Here is a 14979-nt window from a genome sequence, read left to right on the forward strand (position 1 = left end):
CTATAGTAGTTCAAAAGATTCTAAGATCATTATCCCCCAAGTTTGAATCTAAAGTATCTGCAATAGAAGAAAAGGAAAATCTCCGTGTTCTCACTATGTCTCAGCTACATGGAATTCTAACTGCTTATGAAATGAGAAAGGGAGGTCCATCAGACAGAAGGGAAGCTGCTTTTAAGGCATCAGGAAAAGAAGATTACTATGAAGCAAGCCATGTTCCAGAAGAAGAGGAAGAAGAATCAAATTTTGTCAGAAATCTTCAAAGGGGTTCTGGAAGGTTCAGAGGTAAGCTACCTTTCAAATGCTTTGCTTGTGGAAGAGTAGGTCATTATGCTGCAAAATGTCCTTATAAGGATAAAGGAAAAGAACCTGCTAGATGGAACAAGAAACAAAGTGCAAATAAGAAAAGCTACTACACCCATGAAGATAGTGATGGCTTATCAAACAGTGATGAAGATGAACAAGGTAATAAATATAAGCTGTTAATGGCATTTGAAGATGATGATTATGAGGATGCTGTAGATGTGGATAAACTCTATGATGAAATTACTAGACTCAAGAGATGCATAGAAGAAAAGAATGTGATCATTGATACTTTGCAATTTCAAATTGATGAAAAGGAAAAACATCTTGAAAAACTAGAAGGTGAAATTGTTGGTCTCAGAAAAGAAATTGAGAAAACAAAAGCTATTAATCTTAAGTTTGTCAAAGGATCTGAAACTTTGGATGAGATTATCAATGTGCAACGGTCTCCCCTAAACAAGACAGGTTTGGGCTATAATGGAGAAACCTCTCAAGCATCCACCTCAAAAAGTTATCTTGATGCAGCAAGAAGAAATGAGCAGAAGAACAATGAAGATAATCAAGTAAAGCAGGGACGAATTACAAACAGAAACTATCAGGGACAATCCATCTTAAGGGTGAACAAAAGCTACAACTAGCCACAGGTAAAATCTTCTCAGTTTGGTTCAAGAATAAATGAAAATAGAAATTACAATCAGTTGGCTGGTAGATTCAATAACCGCAGAAGCTTCTTCAATGGACAATGCTTTTCTTGCCATAACTTTGGTCACAAAGCAGCTCAATGTGTTGCATATAAAACAATCATGACTAGGGAAGCTCAAAAACAAAGAAGTATGACAGGGATTACAAAAAGGACCTATAACAACTTTTCGGTTCTTGAAAATGAAGTTGAATGTTCTATTTGCAATAATTTTGGTCATGAAGACTCTGAATGCAGGAGCAGGTTTCAGGAGAAAAAGGAACAAGCCACAAGCACCAAAACATGGAGAATAAAGGAACCTCAAACAGAAAGATGTGGGATAGAATTTTATGCAGAAGGACAGGAAAATCTATGGTACATTGACAGTGGATGTTCGAAACATATGACAGGTGATAAAGAAAAACTTGAATCTTATTCTACCTTAGAAAAGGGAAAGAAAGTTTCTTTTGGAAATGATACTCCTGCAACTATAAAAGGAAAAGGTATTGCTCCTTTGAAAGAAAAGGTCAAGGCTGGAAATGTTTTGTATGTTGATGGATTGAAGCATAATCTACTAAGTGTCAGCCAGATGTGTGATCAAAAAACCGAGGTTATTTTCAGATCGAATGGATGTCTTGTTCGTGATCTTGATACAGGTAAAACAGTTCTCAAAGGCAAAAGAACTCCAAATAATCTGTACATATTTGAAGAAGGACAACAACAATGCTATCTTAGCAAGGATGAAGAGCACTGGTTATGGCATCGAAGGTTGGGACATCTAAGCTTCTCACAAATAAGGAAAGCATGCAAATATCAGGCAGTTCGCGATCTTCCAGATATCAAAATTCCAGACAACACCATATGCAAATCTTGTCAGTTTGGAAAGCAAACCAGAACTAACTTTCCAGAGAAGGAAGGATCAGCTAGCTTGCCTCTTGAGCTAGTCCATACAGATGTATGTGGTCCATTTAGGAAAAGGACACCTCGAGGAGAAGAATATCTGATATTATTCATTGATGATTTCTCAAGGTTTGTTTGGTTAGGGCTTATGAAGCACAAAGATGAAGCATTCGAAAAATTCAAATCCTTCAAAGCATTGGTTGAAAATGAATCAGGACACAAAATTAAGTGCCTCAGATCTGACAGAGGTGGGGAGTTCACCTCAAATGAATTTTTCGATTTCTGCGATGAACATGGGATAAGAAGAGAATTCTCTACAGCTAGAACTCCTCAGCAAAATGGGGTTGTGGAAAGAATGAACAGAACTATCCAACAAATGGCTCGTGCTATGCTCAATGAATCAGGTACTCCTGCAACCTTCTGGGGTGAAGCGGCACATGCTGCTGTTATTATTCTTAACAAAACAAATGTCCGAGTAAACAGCACTCAAACACCTCATGAGCTTTGGAGTGGTAAAACTCCTTCCGTGAAGCACTTCAAAATCTTTGGGAGCAAATGTTATATTAAGAATACTGATGAGCAACTTGGCAAACTTGAACCAAGAGCAGATGAGGGCATTCTTCTTGGTTATTCTCCACATAGCAAAGCATACAAGTGCTACAATAAAAGACTTGGCAGAATTGTTGACAGTATTGATGTAGTGGTTGATGAGAAGGGATATATTCCTAGGCAAGTTCATCATGAAGACATTGAAGAAGATGAAGGCTACTCTCAAAGGCGGAATGATGAAGAAGAAGAACCTCAAGAAGAAGAAGAATCTCAAGAAGAACCAGAGGAGCAGACAAGAATAGAAGAGAAGACTCCATCCAGATATGTTCAAAAGAATCATCCAGAAACTCAGATTGTGGGGCAGAAAGAAGCAGGAGTACAAACAAGAAGGACACTTGCAGAAGCTTCAAGCTACTTGGCATTACTCTCCTCCACTGAACCACAAAATGTGAAAGAGGCATGCAAAGATGAATGTTGGGTCAAAGCAATGGATGAAGAACTTGAGCAAATCGAAAAGAACAACACTTGGGAATTAGTTCCTAGACCAAAAGATAAGAATGTGATAGGAACAAAATGGGTCTTCAAGAATAAATTAAATGAAAATGGAGAAGTAATTAGAAACAAGGCCAGACTTGTTTGTAAAGGGTATGCACAGCAAGAAGGAATAGATTTTGAAGAGACCTTTGCTCCCGTGGCAAGACTTGAGGCTATCCGAATGTTCCTTGCTCTTTCAAGCTTTCAAAACTTCAAGGTATTTCAAATGGATGTGAAATCAGCCTTTCTGAATGGAGACTTAGAAGAAGAAGTATATATTGAGCAGCCAGATGGTTTCATTCTTGGGAATGATCCAAATCTTGTATGCAGATTGAAAAAGGCTCTCTATGGACTCAAACAAGCTCCAAGGGCTTGGTACTATCGGTTGGACAAATATCTTCACCAACAAGGCTTTTCAAAAGGATCAGCAGATAGCAATCTCTATATAAAAGTTGAAAATAACAAATTGCTAATTCTTGTTGTTTATGTAGATGATATTATCTTTGGCAGCAATGAAGAGACTATGAGTCAAAACTTTGCCTTGGTTATGCAGAAAGAATTCGAAATGTCACTACTTGGAGAATTGACATATTTTCTTGGATTGCAAATCCAACAAAATGAAGGAGGTATCTTCTTATCTCAAACCAAATACCTCAAGCAGATCTTGAAGAAGTATGGCATGGAAGAGTCAAAACCAGTATGTACACCCATGGTTACAGGATGCAGCCTCAGTGCAAATGATGAATCAGCAGCAGTTCACCAACCCACTTATAGATCCATGATTGGGAGTTTGCTTTATTTGACAGGTACTCGACCAGATATTACACATGCAGTAGGAATGGTTGGAAGATTTCAAGCCAACCCAAAGGAAACTCATCTTCAGGCAGTCAAAAGAATCTTCAAATATCTTCAAGGGACCCAAAACTATGGCTTATGGTATCCTAGAAATACAGATCTCACTCTTCATGCTTACACAGATGCAGATTGGGCTGGAAGTGTGGATGATAGGAAAAACACAAGTGGTGGTGCTTTCTTCATGGGTTCCAGATTAGTATCTTGGTTCAGCAAGAAACAGAGTTCAATTGCCTTATCTACAGCTGAAGCAGAATATGTGGCTGCAGCATCTTGTTGCACACAACTTCTTTGGATGATGCAGACCTTGCAGGACTTTCAAATCACTTGCACTCCACCCGTCTCTATCTTATGTGATAATACAAGTGCAATCAACATTTCAAAGAATCCAGTCATGCACTCAAAGACCAAGCACATACCAATCAAGTACCATTTTCTTCGGGAACAAGTGCTTGAGCAGAAGGTCAAGTTGGAGTATGTTCCTTCTAAGGAACAAGTTGCTGATATTCTCACAAAACCACTGCCCAGGGAAACTTTTGAATATCTCAGACAAAAGCTGGGAGTAGTTGATGCTTCATCCTGCTGTTGAAGTTTGTTTACAGAAAAGTTGGTATACGCAGGTTACGGAAGGGATATCCGCGTATATACGCCGATTTATGCAGGGAAAGTCGCGTGTCTGTTGGACGCTTATTGCAGAAAGTATATCCGCGTACATACGCAGTTTCATGTAGGAGAAATCGCGTATATGAAGTTCTGAACAGCAAGGGAAAACTCTGGAGTTCTGAACAACAATGGGTATGTTAGAATTCTTCAGGCACAATTTCAGGGGGTGCAGCAGGCACAGGTTCAGGGGGAGCAGCTTAAAAGTCTCATAAAGCATTGTTGGCATTCAGATGTTTTGGTTGTTGATTTCAGGAAAAGGAGCTCAGAAAGAAATCCTGGTTGCTGATCTAAAAAGATGTTTATCATATGATGATGGTGACTTTCATAAGTCTTGGTCTAGATCTGTTGTCTCTATGTCATGTATCTCTCTTGTGATATCTTTTTTATGGTGTCAAGGTCATGTAACGGCCTATGTTGGTTTCCCCACTATGCCTGGGATGAATGATGTAATATAATTGATTGTTTCTGATGTGTCCCCTCTTGGTAGGGAGTATGGATGTATGTAGTGAGTCTTTTGGTGATAGAAAGGTCCCTTATGGTGTATAAGTCTTGGTTCTTGTTGAAGATCATCTTTTGCAGATCTTGCCTACAGTCAGGGGGAGCATGTTTCAGCACAGCCAAGCAGAGGTATCAGCATGTTCTCAGGGGGAGCACAGCCCTTTGCCCTTGATGACAAAGGGGGAGAATGATTCTAAGGATCTGAAGGTTGCCATCAAGTCCAAAGGGGGAGATTGTTGGCATTTTGGCTCAGGTATGGTGCTATGATACAGGTGTTGTCCTTGATGGCAACTCTCTTTGATGACAGACCTCTGTTCAGTCTACAGAATAAAGAGAAATCTAATATACGCCGGTTAATCAAGTCCAAGTTGCGTATACACGCCGTCTATATGCATACTAAGTCGCGTATACGCAGGTTATATATATACGGAAGAGCGTATGCACGCATATATATGAACAGAAAAGCGCGTATAGGTCGGGAAGCTTCTCTTTGGTCCATGGTAGTTAGTCCTCGGTACTTGAGCCTATGTATTTGGACCAAAGTATCTCGACAGACGTGTTGATCCCTAGTTTCTAAGTTGATGGTATTGGATTTCTATGGTTTGGCCCTTGGTATTGAACAAGGCCTAAGGCTATATAAGGAGGAGAAGATCATTAGGCAAATCATCCAGTAAAGGCTTGAATATCTGAAGAAGAAAGAGATCTGGTGCAGGTTCTGGGTTGCTTGATCTAAGCTAAGGAGAGATCTCTTCGGTTGATGAAAGACTAGATCTAAAGGATAGATCGGGATCTAATGATTTGAAATGCTCTATTTGATATGGTTGATTATGCGTATTTCTAGATCTGCATACTGACGCAATGTTATGTTCTGGGTCTAACTGATGTCTGGTACAGCTGCAAGTTGATAGAATTTATTTTTAGATCTATACGCAGGTTGGCCTCGGTAAAAGCGCGTGTATACGCGGTTTTCTCTCATTGAAGTAGCGTATATATTTTGAAGCTTGATTTTGGGTTTACAGTTGGGTCTGACTGTTATTGCAGAGTTCTGTAGTCTGCTCTGTGTTCTGGTAACTGGTGATTGACAGGGTTCAGTGGTTCAGCGATTCAAAGTTTGGTTGTTTTATGCTTCAATGATCTGTTATGAAAGGTGAATGAATTGTGGTCTTCAGATTGTAATGTTGTGCTTCAGGAATATCCAGTCTGAAAATGTATGAAAAGTGGTACCTGAAAGAAAGAAGATTGTAGGTCAGCACCTACGTACTAGTATCTTGGCTAGTACAAGAGCAAAGGGGGTTGGAGCTCCCTTCTAAGGAAGTTTGGAGAACGAGAGAAGGTTGTAGCCTTCTGCAGGTTGTAGCCTGCGTACTGGTATAAGGCTGCACCAGTACAAAAAGATTGTAAACTGAAGTTTCATATTAAAGAAAGATAGAGACAACTTGCAGCAGGTGGTTTTCACCCACATTGGGTTTCCACCTTATATCTTGGTGTTCATGTGTGTGGCTTTTGATCTGTTCTGTTATACTGCACCTGTTTACTGTTAATGTGGTGAATAATGTCCTGATGCACTTAACTGAAGAATAAGCTATCTAAATTATGAGTTTTCTTCTTATACGCTGTTTTACTTAGTCACAGTAGCGTGTACACGCTGGTTCACTTAACTGAAGTAGCGTATATGTTTCTGAGCATTGAAAAAGTTTGATTGATCTGATAATACTGATTCACCCCCCCCCTCTCAGTATTATTTCCAACACAATCAATGCACATTAATCCACTAGGAATAATATCTCACTTTGACTCATCTCATTAAACAAAATATGTAATAAATTGTGAGAAGAGTTGATTTGAATAAGCTACGAGGCGGATTAAGGTCCATATAGTTACCCAATGATGAGGCTCATTAGTGACCTCCTCTGCCTGCAATGTGATATGGGTGCTCCTACATTATCTCTAGCATCATGCATCAATTTGTCAACCTCTCTGGTGTGCTTCTTTCCATCTCTGGAAGTCTCTACATGAGTGGGTGCTTCCACTCTCTACTTCTCTACATGTGGCTGCTCCACATCATCCTGAGATTCCTCCTTTGGAGCTAAAATCTCCTCATCTGCATGCAACTGAAGCTCCCTCTCAAGTGAGAATATCATGGCCTTATCTTCATCGAAGTTCACATATATACAAACCATTGTCATCTTGTTGGATGTTAGGTACACTTGATAGTTGTGAGGTGTATTAGTGTACCCCACAAATATGCCCAACTCAGCTGTTGGCTCTAGATTTTTCTGTGCATCCTGCATAACATGATAATAGACTGATGAACCAAATATCCTGAAGTGTGCCACATTTGGTTTCTTACCTGAAAAAGCTTCTTCTGGTGAATTCATCCCAAGAATTTGATGAGGACTTCTATTCTACAAATAAACAAATTTGTTGCATGCTTCATCCCACAAGTGCAATGGTAGGCCCTGATCATGTACCATCGCCTGTGTAGCTCCCACAATACTTTTGTTCTTCCTTTCAGCCACCCCATTATGCTGTTAATTATGAGGTGCTATTAACTCCCATCGAATGCCTTCTAATGCACATAAGTTATTGAATTCATTCGACACATCTTCTCCACCATTATCACTTCTGAAATATTTAACTTTCCTGCCAGTATCTTTCTCAACAAGTGCTTTAAATTCACAATTTTTTGCGAACATTTGATCTTTCTTCTACATGAAGAAAATCAAGCACTGATAAGAAAAATAATAAAGAAATATTACATAGTACCCGTGCTTAGCTATGGAGGCTATCTATAATGGTCCACACACATATGAGTGAACTCTATCAAGGATCGCTTGCACTCGACTATCTTTATAATGAAGGAATATTTGGTGTACTTCCCCAATGTACACCCTTTTCATGTGTCTCTTTTCTCTAGTGTACCCTTGGAAAGTATTGTAGAAATTTGCTGCATGATCTTCAAAGCTCCATGGTGCAAGTGATCCAATTTTCTATGCCACAACTCACCGATGTGATGACTTTGCACCTTCTCTTCTTTTGTGCTCAAAGAAACACAGTATTCTACATCCAATTTGTAGAGGTTATTCACCCGAACCCCGATCCACTTCACCTATCCCAAGGCTATGTGAAGAAGGAAAGCCTTTTCCCTGCTAAATACCACATCGTAGCCATGGTCCTCCAACATGGAAAATGAAACCAAATTCTTCTTCAAACCTGGAACATACATGTCATCTTTTAATATGAGAGGAGAACCAGACTCCCTCTGAAAGGTAACAATACCGATACTAATCGCGCTATACCTCCCATCATCTCCCATCTAGATGTGCATCTGGAGGTCCTTCTCCTCCAAGTCACTAAAGAAAATATTTTTTGTAGGTCATATGGAATGAGGTTCCACTATCCAGGTAACACACACTATCCAGGTAACACACACTACCCATCCCCTATGTCACCATGCAAGCGATGAGGGTGAAATCTAGTTTGAATTGTGAAGCAATAGATTCACCTACACTCCTCTTGATGGATTCTTACTGACCTTCTTGCGCTAACACTTCGTGGCATAGTGTCCCAACTCGTGACATTGAAAACATTTAATCTTCGACATGTCCTTCTTCTTTTAGCCTTGATTGGAAATGATTTCGAATGGGATGAATTCCTCTTCCTTTCTTCGCCTTTCCAGCTAAGGAATAGTTCTACAAATCATCATGCTTGGATGATGATCCATCTTTGGTGTTCCGTCGAATCTCTTATTATACTAAGTCGGACCACAACCGTTCCCACTTTGGTAGATTCTACCTCCCATTAACTGAGTCCTGGAAAATGTGCCAGCTCTTGGGAAAGCCTAGAAGTGCTAGGCTCACCAAATCGTCTTAAAGAACTATAACACCAACACTTCCAAGATCATATTGACATTGGGTGAACTTGGTCAAGTACTTTTGTATTGTGTTTCCCTTCTCCATCTTGATCTTTCTGAGCTTTTCCTTCAGTGCCAACTTCCTGTGGTCATTGTTGTTTTGAAATAGGTTTGTCAAGGCCTTCCACATATTATATGGAGTTTCCTTACTGTGGAGGTTCAAGACAATATGATCTCCAACTCCTTCTAGGATAATCCTTCTCGCCTTTGCCACACACTTTCTCCACTCTTCCATATCCTGAGTATCAACTGATGGAGGCCTAGGAATATCTTTGTCTATGAATTCCTTAAGCCTGTTGTCTTCGAACACTACCTCCATCCTGTCCTTTCAAGCAGTATAGTTCGAACTACCCTCAAGGGCATATTCAAGTCTCAATTTGTAGAATGACATCCTACTGGATTTGCAGTATGATACAACAAATTAGATTTCTCCTGCAAAAGACAAACTCATATTCTCCTCTTTTATAATGATTTCAATTCTGATACCATGTAGAAATTCCTTGTAGATTCAAACTTAAAATTGTAATATTCTAAAACAATTGACATGAATCTACTCTACTCATCAGTGGAAACAATAATTGATCAATGAAATCACGAAGCATATAAGAGAAAGAATGAAATCACACATAACATAATGATTTCCTGGGGAAAGCCACAACTAAAAACCCCTGGCATCTGTATATTGCATTAATCATAAAATATGAGAAGATTAAAATTCTTTGATCAAGCTCGAGAAACCTTTGTACTATCTCTATCTATCTCACTCCTTCCTATACAAGCTCAAGCTAACACTTAGCCAAATTCTTGCTTGCCCAAATCCCTATTTCCTTGCGTTGTTCCTCAAGGAATTAGCATCTATTTAATTAGGAAATTCCTCAATTATGAATTGCGCAATCCTCATATGCCTTTTTGTGATTGCATGCACCATCAATTTAATTTAGATGATTTTACAACTGATAGTACACAGTCCCTGAACTCCAATCTCAACTGGGTCCTTCTCTGATCTGACATGCATGAGTTAATTATGAGTGAATCTTCAGTTTACTTGTTGATCACTACAGACAACACCACATTCGATTGCATGCAACACCACAATGTACTGCAGGTAATGTTTAGTCAATTTAGTATGTCCTAAATTGCTACATTAATTATCAATCCGGGAGTCGTAAACTGATGAAGTGTGGCGCACTATATGTGCAAGACAACCTCTTTCTTACTTTTTATTGTTTTCAATTTTATTTTGTTTTTGGGGGTTTTATCTTGGTTTGTCTCCTAATGTGAATGGAAATCCTATTCCTAAGTTTTAAGAATACTTTAGAAGGAAAGTATGGATATAGATTTTAAGGCAATTATGTCCTTTATGATGACTTCCAGAGCTTAACACTTCAGAGGATCTCAAAACATACTAGTGATGAAATTAGTACTTGAAAAAGAATGTAAATGTGCAGATATTCAAATCAAACAAATGATAAACTACTGATCATGAAATCACTATCTCTGCTGCTCATCTAAATACAGAAATAAAAGTTAAGCTATTGCACTCAAACAAATCAAAAACTGCAAACTAATAAAAGTAAAACCAATTCACTTCACTTATAGGCTGATAGCTTTCCAAGTAGATTTTCGGGGTTAAGCCATGGCTCTGGAGATAACGTCAATAACATAAGGAATTTCTATCTAAATTACCTACTTGCAAATGAAAATAAAATCAAGTCACTTCACTTATAGTCTGATAGCTCGCCAAGTAGTTGTTCGGGGTTAAGCCATGGCTTTGGAGATAACCTCAATAACATGAAGAACCTGATATCTAATTGCACAAATGAAAGTAAAATAAAATCACCTCACTCATAATCCGATAGCTCGCCAAGTAGATTTTCAGGGTTAAGCCATGGCTCTGGAGATAACGTTAAATGACATGAAGAATTTGATATCTAAACTAACTATCAACAACAAATGAATAAGAATGAAATCAAAGCATAACTGAAATTGAAAGGTAAGAAAAACAAATTCAGCAGAGAGGCCAATCTCATGTCACTATTTATTGCAAAAATTGTATGAAAATGCTCGAGCCTAGCCTATCTTGAAACACACTGATCAGTGTTAGCAAAAATATACAATGCTTGGAAAATCATGTATAGGAATGAAACATTAACACCATAACTAAAATATGAAATATACACAGGTGAACAAACTATGAAATATCTACAATGGAAATAAGACAACAACATATAAAAACTTTACAGAAATAAAGAAACGAAACCTTAGCCAGCAGGGGCCCTTTGCACGGCCTTGGTTAACACACTGTCAGTTCGAAATTACGCTCACACAGTCATATAAAACAGAGTCTTGTTATATTGCAAAACAGAGGAAGGATCCTCTCGTTACAACAGCAGGACCAATGTCACGACACAATACATGAACTAACAGCAAGACTACATAAAAAACTAGCTACATGCGTTTGCAAACACGTTATTTATAAAGGAAATTACATAACTGTTTTTCCTATGGAACACCTTCAGCAGAGGACACGTAAAAAGACAACACCCGTGAGCTTAGCGTGTTGGTTGCCATGATCATTCAATCTACCAAAAGGTGGTTGTTGGATTTGCGTCATGGAGGCAGTCTACAGCTGTCAAAATGAATCCATGGATCTAGGAACGGTCTCGGACCCTTCACATGTTGAAAACAGAGACCTGTTTGCCGTAGAACTCCTCGTTTGACCACCATTTGACCAAGGCTTTCCTCTACGAATCTGGCTAAACCAATAGGACCTGGTCCATGTCCAGATCATTTCTGAACTGCCCACGTGCCTTGTTTTGCTTGCTGACACCTGTAACCTAGAGATCAACAAAAACAGCTGCGGAATCTCAAGTCAGCTGCGGAAAGTGGTTGCATTCCGTAGCTGATGAGCAAAATCTAAGTCAAATAGCAAACACAAAAATATAGTTAGAAAACCACTTAAATGCACTCTCAGAATCAATATGTAATGATCTTTGATAGCTTATGAGGCACTGGTGAGGGGAAAAAGTCTAGGAAAGTGTGTAGAAGAGATGTAGTTTCAGGGCTCAACATACCCCCACTGTGAAGGTGTTGCATGTCCTCATGCAACCAAAACTGTGACCATCCTCCCTTCAGTTCATGTGTTCTGAGACCTCTGCTAACACATCCAGCCTTCTTTTCTTCTTTCTTGGTACCACTGTCATCCTAGGCTTTCTCATTAGGCACCTGAATTTGAGGTTGATAAGAGCTCTGCTCAACCTCCTGCTCTTTTTCTTCAATTTCCTATTTTTCTTCTGCCACAACCCAAGATGCAACATGGTGTTGTCGTGAATAATTTTATCCAACCTGCTCTATTCTTTCAATGTTTCATTTTCTCTTTTGATGTGTCTATTCAGGACTTCCAGTTCAAAAACTTCCTGTTTTAGTGATTGGATTAGAGCTTCCTGGGCTGTATTAGGCTGGGTAGATGAAGTGCCTTGATCTGTGGTAGTCTTCTCCAACGACTCAATAAAATCATACATTTCTTGCTGGGTTGGATCTATCTCAGGTGTAGCCTTTCTTGGGCTGTCCCCAAAATCTGGCTGAGAAGGACTGATCTCAAAATCTGGTTGAGAAATAGGAGTATGTTGTGGGCTACGGCCAGGAGGGATTGCTGGAGACTGCTCTGGTGTTTCCCCTCCTAAGTCAATGAAGTGGGCCCCTTTAGTTTGTACTTTCTTCAGTTTTCCTTTAAGTCTGGAGCTCCTCCTTAGATTCTGTGAGCTAGTGTCTCCTTTCTCCACACTTTGTTTTTCTTTCCCTTTTCTCTTTGCTACAACTGATTGTTCCTGAAGGTAAATTAGTCTTTCAGAAAGTATTTGATCCTCTTCTGAGGAAGGTTCTAGGGTTTGATAGACAGCTTCAATATTTCTTTTCCCCTTTAGTTTTCCTTGCTTCCTAACCTCAATTCTTTCCTTCCTACTTTCAGACAGCTTCCCTTCCTTATTAGTTTCTTTAGCTATGTTAGTAGGAGTATCCTGAATGTTCACACTCATTTTCCTTCTCCTACTTTTCTTTGCTGAGCTACTCTCAGGTGTTTCAGGTGGATCCTGAAAGAAGTTTCTAATAAAAAACTGTTCCCAAGTATCCTTCCTTTCCTTCAACTGTTTTTCAATCAAAATTTTTACAAGGCCATGATGGTAAAGGTGGGGTTCTATGTCATCCAGATTCTTTTGTACAGTTATGGACATCTTTTTTAGGCTATTCAACAGAAAGTAAGGCAAATTGATGGTTTGATTTTCTAGAAAATTCATTAGCAACCGGATGTGGTACATGTACATGGACCCAAACCGTCCTTCACATGTAATAAACTTCTGGATTATCAATAATAAACTAGTCCACTTTTCCTCTAGAGCAGAGACAGGGATTCCACGTTTGAAAATGGTTATATCCATACCTAGATTGCGTAAGATAATCCTCCAGGCCCTCTCATCAAAGTTTTTGTTTTTGAACCACCATTCCCCCTCCTGTGGGAGTTTCGTTGTTGCTGTGATAGATGCCTCTGTGACTGAAAATTTAAGATCTCCAACCTCAACTTCCACGCCATTAAAAGACCTTGCAAATGTCTTCGTGACTTCTTTATTGTGACCTCTGAATTTCTGGATGAACTGCAGCCACCGTGCCTTCCTTAATATGCTTTTCAATTGTGGATAACCCTCCATGAATTTAGGCCCGTCCGGCTCTGCTCTTAGCAGAAGGCCCATTCCTTCCTCCTGCCTTAAAATACGTCTGTGAGTGATGGACTGTGAGTAATGGATTGACGGAGGTGAAACGGTTGTGTTAGCGGGAGATGGAGAAGGATTGTGGAGAAAAACCAGTAGTTGTAAACGGAAGAGCAGAGAACAGGTAGTGAAAATGAGTTCACGGAGCGGAGGCTTATGTAAACAGGCCAGAAATAACAAACACAACTTCAATGGGATAGTATGGAAATAGAGTGAGCCCGGCAGAACTTTGAACTAGAAGGTTGCGGAATAGGCGTTAGCATGTTCTCAAAATGACTGCGGATTTGTGCGGCAGGAAAGAGCCGTGATCAAATAGATTACGTCCTCATAATTACCCGGTTAAACAGGTGGAATGCCAATGTACAACTAAACATGAGTTAAATTCGGAGGCGGATCATGAGGCCGTTAAAAATTAATGCAAAGTTCGTGGTGGAATTATGTAAAGGCCATGGAGTGGTTATGAAAGCTATCAATGCGAATCATTACACATAATGGAGCCGGTGGTTTCATAACTATATAGAATGTGCTTTAAAATGCTATTTGAAATGAATCTTGCTCATACCTTAGAATTTTACCACTTCCGTCCACTAACCTTTGATTGGCTGCTTCTTGTTGGTGCTTTTAGGTGCTTTATATCTTCAAAATATTTTCCTTTGTCATACCTGCATTTGGTTCTCATCATTATTTGGCTAACATCTGACTGTCAGTGCTGAATAACAGAGTGTTAGCTGCGGAATCAACAATCAGCTGCGGAATCAGTTTTTAGCTGTGGAAACAGAATTCAGCTGCGGAAACTGACACAGTGAACATATGACTGAATGGAGATGGATGGAAATGAATGATGACTGAGTGAATGATATATGAAAACTGGTCATGAAAGGGCTTTTATTGGTGGAATGTGATGATGAAATGGAATGAAATGAAGTGAAGTGAAGCGAAATGAAGTGAAGTGACATGAAACTATGAATAAAATGAGAGGGATTTTTTTTGGAAAATATAGGGCGTCAGAAGTTTCTGATTTTCGCCCTGTATTTTCTGTATAAGACTGCCAATCAGTGATTGGTTTTCAGGCTTATACAATTTATTTATTTTTTATAAAACAGAAAAGAAAAAAGACTAGGCTGGTGGAGAAGAAGGATTCTTCTTCACCAGCCTTATTGCAGAATTATCTTGAAATATTTTAACAAATTCCTCCTTTGAGAGGCTTATGATAGATCTTTAATCTGTGACCATTCACAATAAGAGGAGTTTGATATTCATTAATGGTTTTGATTCTTATCGCTCCATTGCTAAAGACTTTGTCAATCTCATATGGCCCAAGCCAATGAGTC

This window comes from Pinus tabuliformis, chromosome 4_1, assembly GCF_031772625.1.
Source record: "Pinus tabuliformis cultivar Carrire ecotype Pingquan chromosome 4_1, CPIR1, whole genome shotgun sequence".
NCBI classification, from domain to species: Eukaryota; Viridiplantae; Streptophyta; class Pinopsida; order Pinales; family Pinaceae; genus Pinus; species Pinus tabuliformis.